The 16,128-nt window shown below is 45.7% G+C and overlaps 1 long non-coding RNA gene across 2 annotated transcripts in view; it reads left to right on the top strand.

The window, feature by feature from the left end:
- LOC123343310 overlaps nucleotides 1-15,422 on the top strand; it is a 53,466-nt gene extending 38,044 nt beyond the window's left edge. For both annotated transcript variants that reach the window (XR_006572188.1, XR_006572187.1), the window contains one exon: nucleotides 15,255-15,422. This is a non-coding gene — a long non-coding RNA (uncharacterized LOC123343310). The remainder of the gene's footprint in view (nucleotides 1-15,254) is intronic.
- Nucleotides 15,423-16,128: the final 706 nt, after the last annotated feature.

Consider the following 16,128-nt stretch of genomic DNA (forward strand, 5'->3'; position numbering starts at 1 on the left):
CCAGGTCTTCGGCAGCACTGAAGTGCCGCCGAAGACCCGGAGTGCCGCCAGGTGAGTAAAAATTAAAAAGGTGCCTCTAGCCAGGGAAGGGATTCTCACTGGGTGCAGGGCCCTCTTAGGTGTGGGGCCCGATTCGGGGGAATTGGTGGAATTGGCCTAAAGCCAGCCCTGCTTGTGGAGGTGCTAGTAGGGTCACCCCCGAGAATTGCATGCAGCTCGTTGTAGAACTGGCATGTGTGGGGTTCAGCACCAGAACGACTGTTCGCCTCCCTTGCCTTGTGGTACGCTTGGTGAAGTTTTTATTTTCACACGGCACTGCTGTGTGTCCCTCATGTAGCCCTTCTCCCCCATTCCACGAGCGATCTTTGCATAGATGTCAGTGTTTCTTCTGCTGGATCGGCGCTCTGCCTGCACAGACTCTTCTCCCCACACAGCGATGAGATCCACCACCTCCTGTGCAGACCAGGGTGGAGCACGTTTGAGGCGTGTCGTCTCCATGATCAGCTGTGCTCAAGCTGGTATGCTCCCAATGCTGATCAAACAGGAAATGGGAAATCAAAAATTCCTGGGGCTTTAGCAGGGGAGGGGCTGTTTCCTGTATAGCTGGCTGCAGTGCAGCAGAGTTGAGAGAGGTCACAGATGAGCATTGTGGGACACCACCTGGAGGCCAATTAAGTCAAATTACACAACGCTTGGTCTGTACTACCTTGCAGTCGACCCATGAAAATCGAACTAAGCGCTATACCTCTCACAGATGTGGATTACAGAAGTCAACATTAGAGCCAACTTGGGTCGGTGTAAAGGACCTAGTACTGTAGAACATACATTAACATGTCGACTTAAGGTGGCCTCCTTCGACCTAACTTTTTAGTGCAGACTAGGCCTCAGGCTCTCCAGGCACACTGGAACAGACGTGCTGCCAGGGAAAAGGCATGTCTACCCCCGCCGATTTCTTTTGCATGTTTGTATGGAGGGGCACAGAAATATGCGGACCATATGAATTCTGTGCTCCCAGAGTAAATCGTATGAGTAAACAACACCATCACCCTTTCAATCTAGCAAAAACACATTTGACTGTCATACTGCACTGGATGAGCCTTGGTGCTGTTAAGGTGGCTGGTGTATGCCTTCATGAGTAAGGGGTAGGCTGCGTCTGCCAGGATCACTACTGGCATTTCAATAGCGCCAATGGTAATCTGCCAGTCATGGAAGAAAGCCCCTGCTTGTGGCTTTCTGAAAAGTGTTGTGTTCTTAAAGATGCAAGCGTTATGCCCCTGCCCTGACCAGTGTGACAGTAGAATGAATTATATTGTAAAAATAAGAATGGATTAAAGAAATGTTGTATGTACTTTTAAGCAGAAGTTAGAAATGTTGAAATACAGGTGCCAGGAAAAGAAACATTAGGCATAAACAATGGTGCTAATGGCGAAACATAAGAGAAGATCAGTAATAGTAAGGAAATAAGATATGCATGTCTAGCCCAGGTAAACTTATCAGATTTTGCTTCCTTTGTTACCTTGTTAAGTTCTCGCCCTTTTATCTGTATAAATAAGATAGTTTGTGTCTTGCATGGTGTTCACATTATCTGGGTGTTATTAGCAGAGCGCTGTGCTAATAAAACAGAGTGGTCAGACAAACTGTGATTCCTGAGTCTAACTTTGACACCAGCAAACATTGTAATTGAAGTGGTGATCCACCAATGCTTTCATAACCGTTGAAAAGTAGCCATGTTTGTTTGTGCTCTGTGGCAAGGTGGTCTGATGCCAGAATAGGGATGTGTGTGCCGTCTATCACTCCACTGCAGTTTGGGAGCCCCAATGCTGCAAATCCGTCCTCTATGGTCTGCACATTGCCAAGTCCTACATAGGAGGAGATGATTAGTGGCCCCCATAGTGGATTTTCCAACTCCAAAATGATTTCCCACTGACTGGTAGCAATCAGGTGTTGCAAGTCTCCACAGGGTGATTGACACTCGCCTCTCCACTGTCAGTGCAACTCTCCTTCTGGTGGCCTTGGGCTGGAGGGCTGAGGCAACCTTTCCTGCACAAAAATCACCATGTTCCCTGCTGATTTTGTGGTTCTTGCAGCTCCGCAAATACAGGAGGATTGTGTGTCCTGTGCTTGCAACGGTCATGATAGTAGTGCAGAGCTGTGCAGGGTCCTTGCGTCTGTCAGAGATGGCAGACAGCGAGGAAGGTTGTGTGGATACATGGATTTTTAAAAAATGTGAAAATTATGGGATATAGATGACACTATGGGATGAGGAAAGTTGCATGATGGGAAATTGACCCCTTGCTCCTAATCACCCATGTGTGACTTGGCAGTGCATGGTGGGGCAGAAACAAAACTTCCCAAAACACAGTGTGCTGGATGGTGGTGAGTTTCACACTGGGAGACCTACCCATAATGCACTGTACTGTGCATTGACACATTCACTCCTAGTGAATACGCACAGCACTGACGCAGGGAGCCAAGTATGCACGTGTACAAGTGATATGCTAACTCTGGCAACTTTTATGCTGACATAACTTGTGGCAGCAAAAATTAGTAGTGCAGACATACCCTAAGATGCTGCTTGTGATGATAGGCTGCCATTAGCAGGCAGCCAGGTCACCTGAGAAGATTCATCACAGAAGTGGGCAAACAAATCCTTTCAACTCTCTGCTTTGGCCTTAATTTAAGCAATCCTTCACCACTTCGCTAGGAAACAGTCTCTCAAAATGTTGGGGCCAAGGTTAAGGGCTTATCTAAACAGCAAAATTATACTGGTATAAACTAAGGTGTGGATCTAAACCAATCTAGCTAAGCCAGTTATCATACCTCCTGTGTAGACACCTAATTCTGTATGAGTGGTTTCTTTCAGTGTAGTTGATACTTCTTAGAAAGGGAGTTAAGTTAAATTGAAAAAAGCCACTCGTCAATTAGAATAAGAATGTCCACACTGGATTTATACCCATATATCAGTATAATTAAATAATGTTACAACTAATAAAACTTTCCTGTGAGGACAAGCCCTGAGATTTCTTACAACTATGTGGCCCATTGTGCTGAGTTTAACAACATTATGGCCTACGCTCTTTTATAAACTTTCTTCACACAAAGGTATTGGATACATTTTTTAAAAGCGCCTGAATCATTTTTGAAAATGGGACTTAGGCTCCTAAATTACTCGGGTGTTTTTAAAAATTGTACTCGCTGTTCCTTTGCTTCATCAGGACTAGGCCTGTATTTGTTTGTGTGACAATAGTGCCTAGGAGCCCTAGTCATGGACCAAGACTGTGCTGTGCTAGGTGCTGTACAAACACAAGTTACTAGTGGAGTTCCTCAGGGATCGGTTTTAGAACCAATCTTATTTAGTCGTTTTATTACTGACCTTGACACAAAAAGTGGGAATGTGCTAACACAGAGAAGAACAGGGATATCATACAGGAAGATCTGGGTGACCTTGTAAATTGGAGTAATAGTAATAGGATGAAAATTTAATAATGAAAAGTGCAAGGTCATGCATTGAGAGATTTATAACAAGAATTTTGGTTATAAATTGGGGACACATCAGTTGGAAGTAACAGAGAAGGAGAAGGACCTCGGAGTAATGGTTGATCACAGGCTGACTATGATCTGCTAATGTGATATGGCCGTTAAAAAAGCTAATGCAGTCTTGGGATGCATCAGGCGAGATATTTCCAGTAAAGATAAGGAGGTGTTAGTACCGTTATACAAGGCACTGGTGAGACCTCATCTGGAATATTGTGTGCAGTTCTGGTCTCCCATGTTTAAGAAGGATGAATTCAAACTGGAACAGGTACAGAGAAGGGCTACAAGGATGATCCAAGGAATGGAAAACCTGTCTTATGAAAGGAGACTCAAAGTGCTTGGCTTGTTTAGCCTAACCAAAAGAAGGCTGAGGGGGGATATGATTGCTCTTTATAAATATATCAGAGGGACAAATATCAGGGAGGCACAGGAATTATTTAAGCTTAGTACCAATGTGGACACAAGAACAAATGGATATAAACTGGACACTAGGAAGTTTAGCCTTGAAATTACACGGTTTCTAATCATCAGAGGAGTGAAGTTCTGGAACAGCCTTCCAAGGGGATCAGTGGGGGGAAGCCATTTAATTCGAACTAGAGGGCTCTTTAGTTCGAATTTGGTACTCCACCCCGGTTCGACATGGCTAGTTCGAATTAGGCTAGGTGTGGATGGAAATCGAACTTAGTAGCTCCGGGAGCTATCCCACACTGCACCACTCTGTTGACGCTCTGGACAGCAGCCCGAGCTTGGATTCTCTGCCCAGCCACACAGGAAATGACCCGCGAAAATTTGAATTCATTTTCCTGTCTGGGCGGTTTGAATCTGACGTTCTGGTTGCACATCGGGGCGAGCTCCGCAGCACCGGCAGCAATGCAGAGCTCTCCAGCAGAGGAGTTCATGTAATCTCTGAATAGAAAGAGGGACCCGGCATAGACTGACCGGGAACTCTTCGATCTGATTGGTGTGTGGGGCGAGGAGTCTGTGCTTTCGGAGCTGCGCTCCAACGAACGGAATGCAAAGACCTACGAGAAGGTCTCCAAAGCCATGATCCAGACAGAGGATACAGCCGTCATGCAACGCAGCGCCGCGTGAAAATCAAGGACCCCAGACAAGCCTACCAAAAAATCAAAGCGGCCAACGGACGCTACGGAGCCTGCCACCACTGCCCCACCAGTGACCATGGACTCTGATGATGGGACAGTGTCGACGGGACAGTTCCTCGACGATGTTCACGGGACGGGGAAGATGAGGAAGGGTTTGTGGAGGACGAGGCAGGCGATAGCGCTTACAACGCTGGTTTCCCCGACAGCCAGGATCTATTTCATCACCGTCACGGAGATCCCCTACCAACCCTCCCCGGCCAGGAACCCGGATCCTGAATCAGGGGGTAGGATCTGTCGGTAAGTGCTTTAACCATGTTAACTTTTATTCTTAATATAACAGGAATCTGAAGTGTGTGAAAAGGAGGTCTCTGTATATATGGTGATAGAACAGAAATCCTCCTGGGAGAATGCCACGAAGCTCTCCTGCCGTTAATCGATAAGCATCAGCAGGAGGTTCCTGGGGAGAGCTGCCTTATTGGGTGCTCCGTGATAGCACACTTTTCCGCGCGAGGCTTTCATGCGGTATTCAGGGAGCACTGCCTCCCAGAGCACGGCTGCATAGGTCCGTGGCTCGTGCTAGATTTCACGCCGCATGCGCTCTCTATCTCCTTCAGTGCCCGTCCTCACGGTGATCTCGCTCGGAGACTCCTGCATCTAAGTAGGGGAAGAAATGTTACGTTACGCCTGGTCCAAAGTATTTTTAATAAATAAACGGACAGACGGCATAGCACAGACTCAGCACGCAGCTGCGTGACGAGCGTAACGGAAAGCCAAAGAATCAAATGGATGCTCATGGAGGGAGGGGGGGAACGAGGACGCAAGGTATCCCACAGTTCCTGCTGTCTCCGAAAAGCATTTGCATTCTTGGCTGATCTCCAAATGCTTCTAGGGTCAAACACAGTGTCTGCGGTGGGTCGGGGCATAGCTCGGCAATTTACGCAGTCCCCCGACCCCCAGAAGTTAAAGGGAAAACAATCCTCTGTTGACTCTTTTACATGTCACCGTATCTGTACTGAATGCTGCAGATAGACGCGATGGTGCAGCACTCAACACCAACATCCTTGCTCCCCCCACGCTATGGATGGCTGATGGTACAATAAGATGGAAATCCATCCTCATTATCAGCCTATTGGCACATGGGGCAGTGCAAAAGGACTGGTAACCATAACGACCGTACCAACTTGCTTGGAACAGGTCGGTCAAGGCCGCCTGTTGCTAATTTTTCATGGTAGATGGTGCAGTATGGCTGGTAACCGTCCTCATCATTTGCAAACAGGGGGCTGAGCTCCATCAGCCCCACACTTCATTGTAAAGAAAAGATTCAATTGCCCCTGGACTAGCAGAGGGGATGAGTGGCTCCCTCCTCCACACCCCTTAATGTCATCTCTGGACTATCATTGCAGCTGGAGGCTTCCTTCCACTCATTTCTCACAAACGACTACCTGTGTCTTATTCATGCATTCTATATTACTTCATCACACAAGTGGGGGGACAATGGTATTGGAACCCAGGAAGGCTGGGGGAAGAATTGGAATGAACAGGTGGGGTTGTTTCAGGAGCACACCCTGTGAATAGCGTTCAGCTCAAAATTTATGCAGGATTGGACAGAGAGCAGCTGTGGTCTTGGTTGTATGATACAGTGGTTCTCTAGTACACTTGCCCATAAATCTAGGCAGGACTGATTCTATTTTTAGATACCCAAAAAGGAGGGATTGACTCGGGGAGTCATTCCCAAATTTTGCTTTTGCGCCCCTGGCTGATCGACCAGGGGCACTTATGACAGCACCAAATGGCGCAGTGCAAAAGGACAGGTAACCATGACCATCTTATTACCGTCTTCTTACCAGTTCATGGTATGGTAGGACGGTGCAGTATGCCTGGTAACCATCGCTGCTGTCATGCAAAAGCATAAGCATGCTGCTGTGTGTAGCGCTGCTGGTCCGCCTCTGTCAGCGGGCATCCAGTACACATACGGTGACATACACAAAAGGCAAAATAGGGTCCATTGTTGCCACGCTTATGGCGTGTGCCAGGGCATTTCATGGAAAACGTGCTCGAAATGATTGTCTGCCATTGCTTTCCCGGAGGAAGGAATGACTGGCGACATTTACCCAGAATCCACCGCGCAAATGATTTGTGCAACAGCAGGCACAGGGGTCTCAACAAAAAATTCACAGAGACAGCCTAGACTCAGTTAATTGTTCGCAAAAAAGTATCATTGCAAGGAATTAACTAACTGTTTCCCATCTCACAGCTTCCACTGTCTCCAGACCTGCCACAGCATCCACCTCGCAGAGGCTGGCGAAGATTAGGCGGCGAAAGAAAAAGACAAGGGACACGATTTTTGATGAATGTGTGGGCTGCTACCTAGCCGAGGCGGACCAGCAGAGGCAGTGGAGGGAGAAAGTCTCTCTGTACCAGCGCTCACACAGCGAATGGGAGGAGAGGTAGCGTGAGGAACACAAGCAGGCGACTCAAGCAATGCTTGTACTACTGAGGGAGCAAACGGACACGCTCCGGCGACTTGTGTATGTTCTGCAGGACCGCTGCAGGACAGAGCCCCCGGCAGTATCTCTGCAACTGCCCTCCCCGCCACAAAAGTCACATTCCCCCCTCACCTCAAATAACCAGGAGGATGCCCGCCCTGGGCCGTGAATACTGTCCACTGCACCCCAGCAGAGTGCTCAAGTAACCAAAAGCTCTCCTACCTACGTTTGCATAAGTCCTTCCCTTCCGGACTCAAACAAGTCCCAATCCCAGTCCCATCCCATAACTGTGTGTACTTAAGTAATAAAAATACTTTGCTGTTAAGTACTGTTTCCGTCTTGTTTCTTCACTGAAGACTGTGTTTGAAATGGGGTTGCGTGGGGAAGTGCGGTTGCTAATTGCATAGGACAGGCACCTTTCGCAGGGGTACAGACACGGGGGCCGGATCAGCAGCGGGTAACACACACAGTGCAGTCAGCAGGCACCGTGGTCGGTATGGGAGGTGGTTTCCAGGTTCTGTGTGGGCGGTGGGGATGTGACTTTTTAGCGGGGGAGGGCAGGTACAGATCTTATACAGCGATCCTTGTCGTGGACCGCTGAGTCACGCAGCAGAGGAATCTGTATCCGTCCTCCTCCGCCACAAGGCCACATAGCCCCCCGCACACAGAATCCCAAAAAGGAGGGATGGCAGGCTCCGTTGAAACAAGCAGTCCGGCAATGCGGACCGCTGTAGGAGCAGGAGCCTGTCATTCCTTGAGTTTAGAGGCGCGGTCTTTACATCAGCGCACACCCTACCCACCGCAGTCTGCGTTCCAGTTTCGACCCTTTAACGAAAAGTCATGAATAAAGAAACCTCTCCTCAGTAACAGTGTGACATGTATTTTATTTTTACACGTGTCTTGGAAGTGGAGGAAACGGGGAGAACGGGGTATTTAACGAAGAGGAGAGTCAACAGTAACTGGGTAAAGAAACAGGGGCAGGTTCAGCTTCTCTGTAAAGAAACTGAACAGTCACAGGTCACGCTGCTCGCTGGTATTTAAAGAGTTCCTTGTCGCTGTCCCAGGCGCCTGTATAGGGCTTCATGAGCAAGTGCATTAGCGGGCAGGCTGGGTCACCGAGGATCACTATAGGCAAATGCACATCCACAACAGTTATTTCGTGGTACGGGAAGAAAAACTATCTTCCAGCAGGCGTCTGAGCAGCCCACAGTTCCTGAGAACACACGCATCAGGAACCTTGCCCGGCCATACGACGTTCATGTTGGTTAAAACGTCCCCTATGGTCCCCCAGTGCTTGCAGAACCATGAAAAGTAGCCCAATTTCTCAGCAGCTGAATGTGGAAGAGGTGGACGATAAAAGTGCGAGGAGGAGAAAACGGCGAGGATCGCAGCGGGCTCCATGCTTGCAGTGCTGTGGCGTCCACGCTGTCACTGACCAGAAAAGTGCACGAACAGATTGCCCGCAGGCGCTTTCAGGGAGGGAGGGAGTGAGGGCGTGATTGACGGTTCAATGACGACAGTTACCCAAAACCACCCTCGACACATTTTTTCCCCCAGCAGGCATTGGGGGCTCTACCCAGCATTCCAATGGGCAGCGGGGATTGCGGGAACTGTGGGATAGCTTCCCACAGTGCACCGCTTCGAAAGTCGACGCCGGCCCCGTTAATGTGGACTCAGAAGTTCGAATTAGTGTATTTAGTATGGATACACAAATTCGACTTCATAAGGTCGAATCCACAAATTCGAATTAAGTAGATTCGAAATAGTCCTGTAGTGTAGACAAGGCCTAAGCTTGATAAGTTTATGGAGGGGATGGTCTGATGGGATAGCCTAATTTTGGCAATTAATTAATCTTTTATTATTAGCAGGTAAATATGCCCAATGGTCTGTGATGGGATGTTAGATTGGGGTGGGATCTGAGTTACTACAGAGAATTCTTTCCTGGGTGCTGGCTGCTGAGTCTTGCCCACATGCTCAGGGTTTAACTGATTGCTATATTTGGGGTCGGAAAGGAATTTTCGTCCAGGGCAGATTGGCAGAGGCCCTGGAGGTTTTTCGCCTTCCTCTGCAGCGTGGGACACGGGTCACTTGCTGGAGGATTCTCTGCACCTTGAGGTCTTTAAACCATTTGAGGACTTCAGTAACTCAGACATAGGTTAGGGGTTTGTTACAGGGAGTGGGTGGGTGAGATTCTGTGGCCTGCGTTGTGCAGGAGGTCAGACTAGATTATCATCATAGTCCCTTCTGACCTTAAAGTCTATGAGAATGAAGATGTTGAATCCCAATGGTTAAACCTCAGCTGCATTACAGCCTCTTTCTTTGATGCAAGATATGTTTTTGGATGTTGAACTTGATTGGGTGTGGATGACAGAGTGTTATAATCCTGCAGATTAGAAACTAGTTCCTTCCCTTCTCTGAACTTTGCTAGTTTAATTAATGAAGTGTTTAGGGCAAAGGTTGGAAACTCATGGCTCAGGCGCTGCAAGAACCGAACCTTATAGCAGAATTGCAGATCTCTACTCTGTAAATTACAACTAACTGGGAAATTTTCTTTGCACTCTCCAGAGGACCCCAGCTGTGCATATAAATTCATGGCTGACACTTTTTGGTGCAGAGTGGAGCACAGTGCTTGTGACTCCTGATTAAAACTCAGAATTTCTGTTTCCTGGGAAACTTACAGGTGTATTGTTTTCACTCTGCATTGGAACAAAAGTGAATATTTTGGGAATTCCTGGAAAACTTTTTTTTTATATTTCATGGCATGTCCACACTGTAGTGACTGCTACATTATGCACTGCTACTACTGACATGTCATTAACTGGAAAATCTTTTATAAAAAATATAATTAATGAAGAAAAAACATTTTAAAAATCCAAAACAAAATTTTCCAAAATGTAGGGTTTTTTTCAGAATATTTACCCTATTGGAAACTGCATCAAAATCAATATGACTTCACACAACTTCAGTTTAATTGAAACAGCTTTTTCTGACAAAAAATTATTAACATTTTCTGACCAGCTGCACTCCTGACTTAGTGAGAGCAAAGAGCATTGCAAAAACTGACCTGAACATTCAGGAAGCACCAACATGCCCCGATAGGTACTCAGAGATGTTTAGAGAAAGTGCGCAACTGCTGGCTAAAACTCTGACCCAACCAACTCAAAGGAACAAGAAAGAATGAAGCTAGAAAGGGAGCTAGAAAGCAGGGGCACCTGCTATCTCTTCTTTCTGCCCTCTGAAGAGTGTGGCCTGGGAGTGGCTCAAATTGTTGGAGATCAGAGGCCGAGAGAGAGAACAGTGATTGTGGCGCCACTGTGGGAGTGAAAAATATGAGGAGGGAAGGCAGAGATGGAGGGAGAGACCTACAGGTGGAAGAAAGGAAAAAGCTGAGGATGAATCATAACAATGGAAACGCATTGCTAGTATGCCTAATTCTAATTGTTTTCTATAAAATATGCCATAACATTACAGTAAACACACACACATCTGGCTTTAGATATTGGGGTATAACAGCATATATATTTAAGTGTAGAGGGACCTGATTATACCGAGGAGCTTAGTGTTTCCAAGTAGGAGAGGGCAATAACCAGCTTTGGTTTTATGCTTTTACAGTGCTGATAGAGGTTTTGTGTCTAAGAAATAGTAAGACTTTTCTTGCTTCTGACAAATTACACTGGGACAGAATACTAGATAAACAGGTTGGCTTTTCTGTCCTAAAACATTTATTACATCATCTGCAGTTTACTGCATTTTAAGTGTGCAAAATATTCCTGTGGTATTCCTACCAAATCTCCCACAAACCAGCCACTTGTTTCCTTTACATCGCTAATGATCACCCTCCTGGCCAAGTCTAAAGAATGTCATGCTTGGTCTTGTAATACATTAAATCACAACTGAGAGTGACATGGCAGGGGGATGGGGTTTTGGACGTGGGGACAATGCTTATTGTGATGACTTTGTGTATCAAACTGGCTTGGATATAGCTTGCGAACTATCAAGTTCCTGACCCCAAATTTATTAGAACATAAAAATGGTCTGACCCAGAATGGCCAATGGTCCATCTAGCCCAGTATCATGTCTTCCGACAGTGGCCAATGCTGGCTGCTTCAGTGGGGATGAACAGAACAGGACAAGTGAGTGATCCACCTCCTGTTGTCGACTCCCAGCTTCTGACAGTCAGAGGTTTAGGGACACCCAGAGCATGAGGTTGCAGCCCTGACTATCTTGGCTAATAGCCATTGATGGACCTATCCTCCATGAACTTTTTTTTGAACCCCATTATAGTTTTGGCTTTCACAGCATCCCCTGGCCACAAGTTCAACAAGTTGACTGTGTTTTGTGTGAAGCAGTACTTCTTTATGTTTGGTTTTAAACCTGCTGCCTGTTAATTTCATTGGGTGACCCGGGTTTGTGTCACAAAGAGGTAAATAACACTTCCTTATTCACTTTCTCCACACCATTCATGATTTTATAGACCTCTATCATCTCCCCCCCCCCCTTAATTTTCTCTTTTCTAAGATGAACAGTTCCCAGACTTTTTAATCTCTTCTTATATGGAAGCTGTTCCATACCCCTAATCATTGTTGTTGCCTATCTCTCTACTTTTTCCAGTTTGAACATATTTTTTTTTGAGATGGGGTGATCAGAACTGTGTGCTGCATTCAAGGTGTGGGCGTACCATGGATTTATAGTGGCATTATGAGAACTTGCCTTATCGTCAGTCACTTTCTTAATGGTTCCTAACGTTCTGGTAACTTTTTTGACTGCTTCTGAACATGGAACGGATGTGTTCAGAGAACTAACCACAATGACGTCAAGATCTTTTTTTTTCTTTTTTTTTTGGAATGGTAACAGCTAATTTAGACCCCATCATTTTATATGTGTGGTTGGGATTATGTTTTCCAATGTGCATTACTTTGCGTTTATCAACACTGAATTTCATCTGCCATTCAGTTGCCTAGTCACCGGTTTTATGAGACCCCTTTGTAACTCTTTGCAGTCAGCTTTGGACTTACAAAAATTACTCAAGATCGGTATCATCTGCAAACTTTGCCACTTCCCTGTTACCCATTTTTCCAGACCATTTATTAACATGTTGAACAGATCCTCTCCACTGTGAAACTTGGCCATTTATTCCAACCTTTTGTTTCCTATCTTTTAACCAGTTACTGATCCATGAGAGGCTCTTCCCTCTTAAGCAAAGTAAGCATTCATGGGATAAGAGCCTGTGGTGAGGGAGCTTGTCAAAGGCTTTTGGAAAGTCCCAATATACTATATCTAAAGCTGCAATTTAGTCACAGAATCTGTGCGTTCCAAAGACCTCCGTGACTTCAGCCAGTGTTCACCTGTGGAGGCAGCAACCTGTGGGGTAGCCCTGCAGCTCCTGGCCACCATGGGTGGCAGGTGGGGAGCCTCACAGCTCCCTCGGTGTTCCTGGCCACCAGGAGTGGCAGGGGGAATCCCCGCTGCTCATGGCCACCCCGGGCAGCCGGGGAAACCTGCGCTGCTCTGGGCCGCCCTCGGCAGCAGGGGGGACCCGCTGGTTGGGGCAGTCCCCGCTGCTCCCATGCAACGCGGGTGGCCATGGGGTATTCACCATGCTCCCGGCCACTGTGGGTGGCAAGAGAGACCCCCAGAGCTTTCCGCTGCTGCAGGCAGCAGGGAGGACCCCAGCAGCTCCCAGTCACAGCAGAGGGCACCCTGGAGCTAGCTCCCAGCCCCCTTCTCCCCCCCACACCCCTTTTTGTCATGGTTATTTTTATTAAAAGTCAAGGACAAGTCACAGGCTTCCGTGAATTTTTCATTATTGCTCATGACCTGTCAATGACTTTTACTAAAAATATCCGTAAAAAAACCTTAGCCGTAAATACATCCATGGATCACCCTTGTTCACATGTTATGTGACCAATGATGCTGGATTGTTAAATGTTACCTGAGTAATTCTCTTTATTCTCTACCATGGTTCAGCTTCAGAAAAACAGCTGCAAGGTGGAAATCATAATATTGGGTATTTTTTTATTATATGGTAGATATTAGAATTTGATGGGTATAAGATATTCTTTACAAGACAAAATTAATATTATCCAGGTGTTTGAATGACTCTGAAAATAGTAGCACCACTAAATCTTGTGTATGAAAGCTGCTCATAGCTACTAGGTAGACTAAGAATTTTCAGTTTATCCAGTGCACGTAGATGAGGGAAATGGGTATAAATGTCACGTATATAGACCTATTTAGGCCTGTATGGTTTCTTCTTGTGAAACCAGGGGATCAACTTGTCCTTTTTGGTTTTCCTAATAATGAACACGCTCTGTAAGCAGTCTGTTTTGGAGATTCATAGCTCTTTTCTGAGTTTAGTAAAATTACAAATTTTATGATGGTAAGATTTAAGTTTATAGGCTTAGTGACTAGTCTCTGATTCTAAAATACGTTGCCAACATGTGTCTTTGGAGAAATTCAATTGCTTGACTTATTGTTAAAATGCCTGGATGGAATAGGCTATAAAAATGTCTGTAGGCTGGCCTGTGCGGGTAAACCTTGAAGAAACTTTTATATGTAATTCTTATTCGAGTAGACAACTCTTCTTGCTTCTTCCTATTTCCATCTTAAAAGTATCTCACCACAGCCCCAGTCCTGTAATCTTATCCACATGAATGAATTCTTGTGCCCAGGCAGACCCTAATGACTTAGAAATGGGACTCTGGCTATAAGGATCTTCCTATAAAGATCAAGTGGCAGGACTGCATCCTCTATTTCCTCTGTGCTGTATAAGACAAATGAATAGGGCTTTATAAGTCACTGCCATGATTACTTGTGGTTTTCTTTTAAGACTAATTACAGGAAAATGTTGAACTTTGGCTGGCCCTAGTACCTAATCACTGGAATAAGCTGCAGGGACAGCTGGTTTCTATGCTGGGTGGGCACTCTCTTTATTCTCGTTGGCAATTATATCCGTCATGACAATGAGCAAGTTCATGCCAACTGAAATCAGGCAAATGTGTGAGATTCTGCTTTGCCTGTGCAGAGGAAATGGCCTGAGAAATTGTTTCACATCCTAGTAAACATATTGGCATACACTAGAATTCACTGAAGTTCTCCTGAGTCTTGGTATTGGTGCTTTCAAAGCAGACACCCACTAACCAGTCAGATAGAGAGGCAATGCTGTAGTGATAAGCGCATCTCCCCTTCCTCCCTCTCCGACCCCAGCCCACTGTCGAGAGAGGTGCTGGGATTTCTACCAGAGTGCTCTCCGTGAACCTGGCTTGAGGCTGTATTAGCTTTTGCCTAGTACAGCACTTCCTCTTTTGAAAGCTGAACAGCCTCCACCATGGGTTTGCATCTATCCAGCTGGTAGCCCTTGCACATTCTCTGTCCCACACTGGGTAATGCTGCCCTAGGAGGTGTTTGATAGATTTATAACCCTCTTCTAGATAGTCAGAAAGAAGAGCAACCCCTTCCTCCCTTCCCTATCTCCACCGTTGACCTGCCTGTTGAGGACAGAAGTCTCTGCTACACTTATGCCAGCCTGCTTGGTGCTGCTTCTCTATTTCCCTAAGCTTTTTATTTTATAGTGGCCTTCCTTCCCCAGGAATAGTCCCAGTGATTGCCTCTATGCATAGTTTGCTTGAGCAACAGCAAAGTGACACCAGTATTGTCAGAGTCCCTCCTGTCCAATGGGCTCTGAAGAACAGTGAAAACTAGGGTCTTGTTGGCTTTCCTGAGCAGCAGCAGAGCCACTGCAGTTAACTTGTATTTATTTACAGAATCAGGAAAAGAGCACATCAGTTTGTGCTTGGTAGGCTACCTCTGTAATGGATCAGGGCTGGGAAATCAATATTAAAAAAGAAAACAAAACAAAACTCTGCAGACACTAGGCAGCCTACAATTCACTTCTCACAATTGGCAATTGAACTTTTCAAGGCCTGCTTGATAAGTCCAAAAAAAATTGTATTAACTGTAATAGATGGATCTTACTAATGGAAACAACTATAAATCTCCATGCTGGTATGTGCAAAATGTTTCTCTTATAACCTGCTATGGTGAATTAAGCTTCCGATTATAACACTGTTGTTCAATATTAAGCATGATGTAATTTCTTACATTGAAATAATACAAAACATTATTTTGACAGATCTCTGTAGATGTGAGGAGGCACAAAAGGGACAGTTTATTCTTTCGAAGTTGCTGGAACTGCTTGCAGTAAGAAATAAAAGCTGTGCGTCAATCAAGAAAACTGTTTCAATTGTTCAGAACATGCTGCTAACCTAACCTTTGCAGCTACATTTTTAGACGTACCATGGGATGCATCAAGTCCAAGAACGCTTTTCCAGGCTCAAACACTATCCTGGATGAGAGGAGCAGGGAAGGTGGTGAAGGATGCATGGGGGAGAAATCTTCACTGATTACAGTGAAGCTGGATGAGAGAGGCTCATCAAGTACCATAGTGCTGGATTATGCGCACCGGCTCTCTCATGAAATTCTTGATCAGGCTGTGAAACAATGGGCAGTGACTGAAAGCAAATATAGTGACATTCCTTTCATCGAAAGTGATGTGCCCTGAATTCCGAGGATTATCTTCTCAGTAAGCCTCCATCTGTCTGTTGAACAATTCACGTTTGGTGCTATTGCAAATAAATAAGTTCAAGCAGAAGCAGCTGTGATTTAAGCATAATTCCAACTACAGTACTATGTCTGGAAGGTCAGGGGAGCATAAAATGTCCGTTTATTCATGAGCAACTGGACCACAGCAGAATCCATTAATCCAACATCAGTTGTGATCCACTGTAGGTTGAATGTGTTCTGTCTGCTTTGTATGTGCTGAGTCTGGTCATAATGAATGTCAGGAAAATGGATGTGCAAAACTGCTGCAACTGTAACCACCACCCAATGGTCGCAGCAACATCAACACCAAAGTTCCTTAAGGATAAGGTACAAATTATCTTTTTTTTAAATGTGCTGTATAAAAACTGTTGTGACAATAGGTTACTTTACAAACATGTAAGCCT

Source organism: Mauremys mutica, chromosome 10, assembly GCF_020497125.1.
Source record: "Mauremys mutica isolate MM-2020 ecotype Southern chromosome 10, ASM2049712v1, whole genome shotgun sequence".
NCBI classification, from domain to species: domain Eukaryota; kingdom Metazoa; phylum Chordata; order Testudines; family Geoemydidae; genus Mauremys; species Mauremys mutica.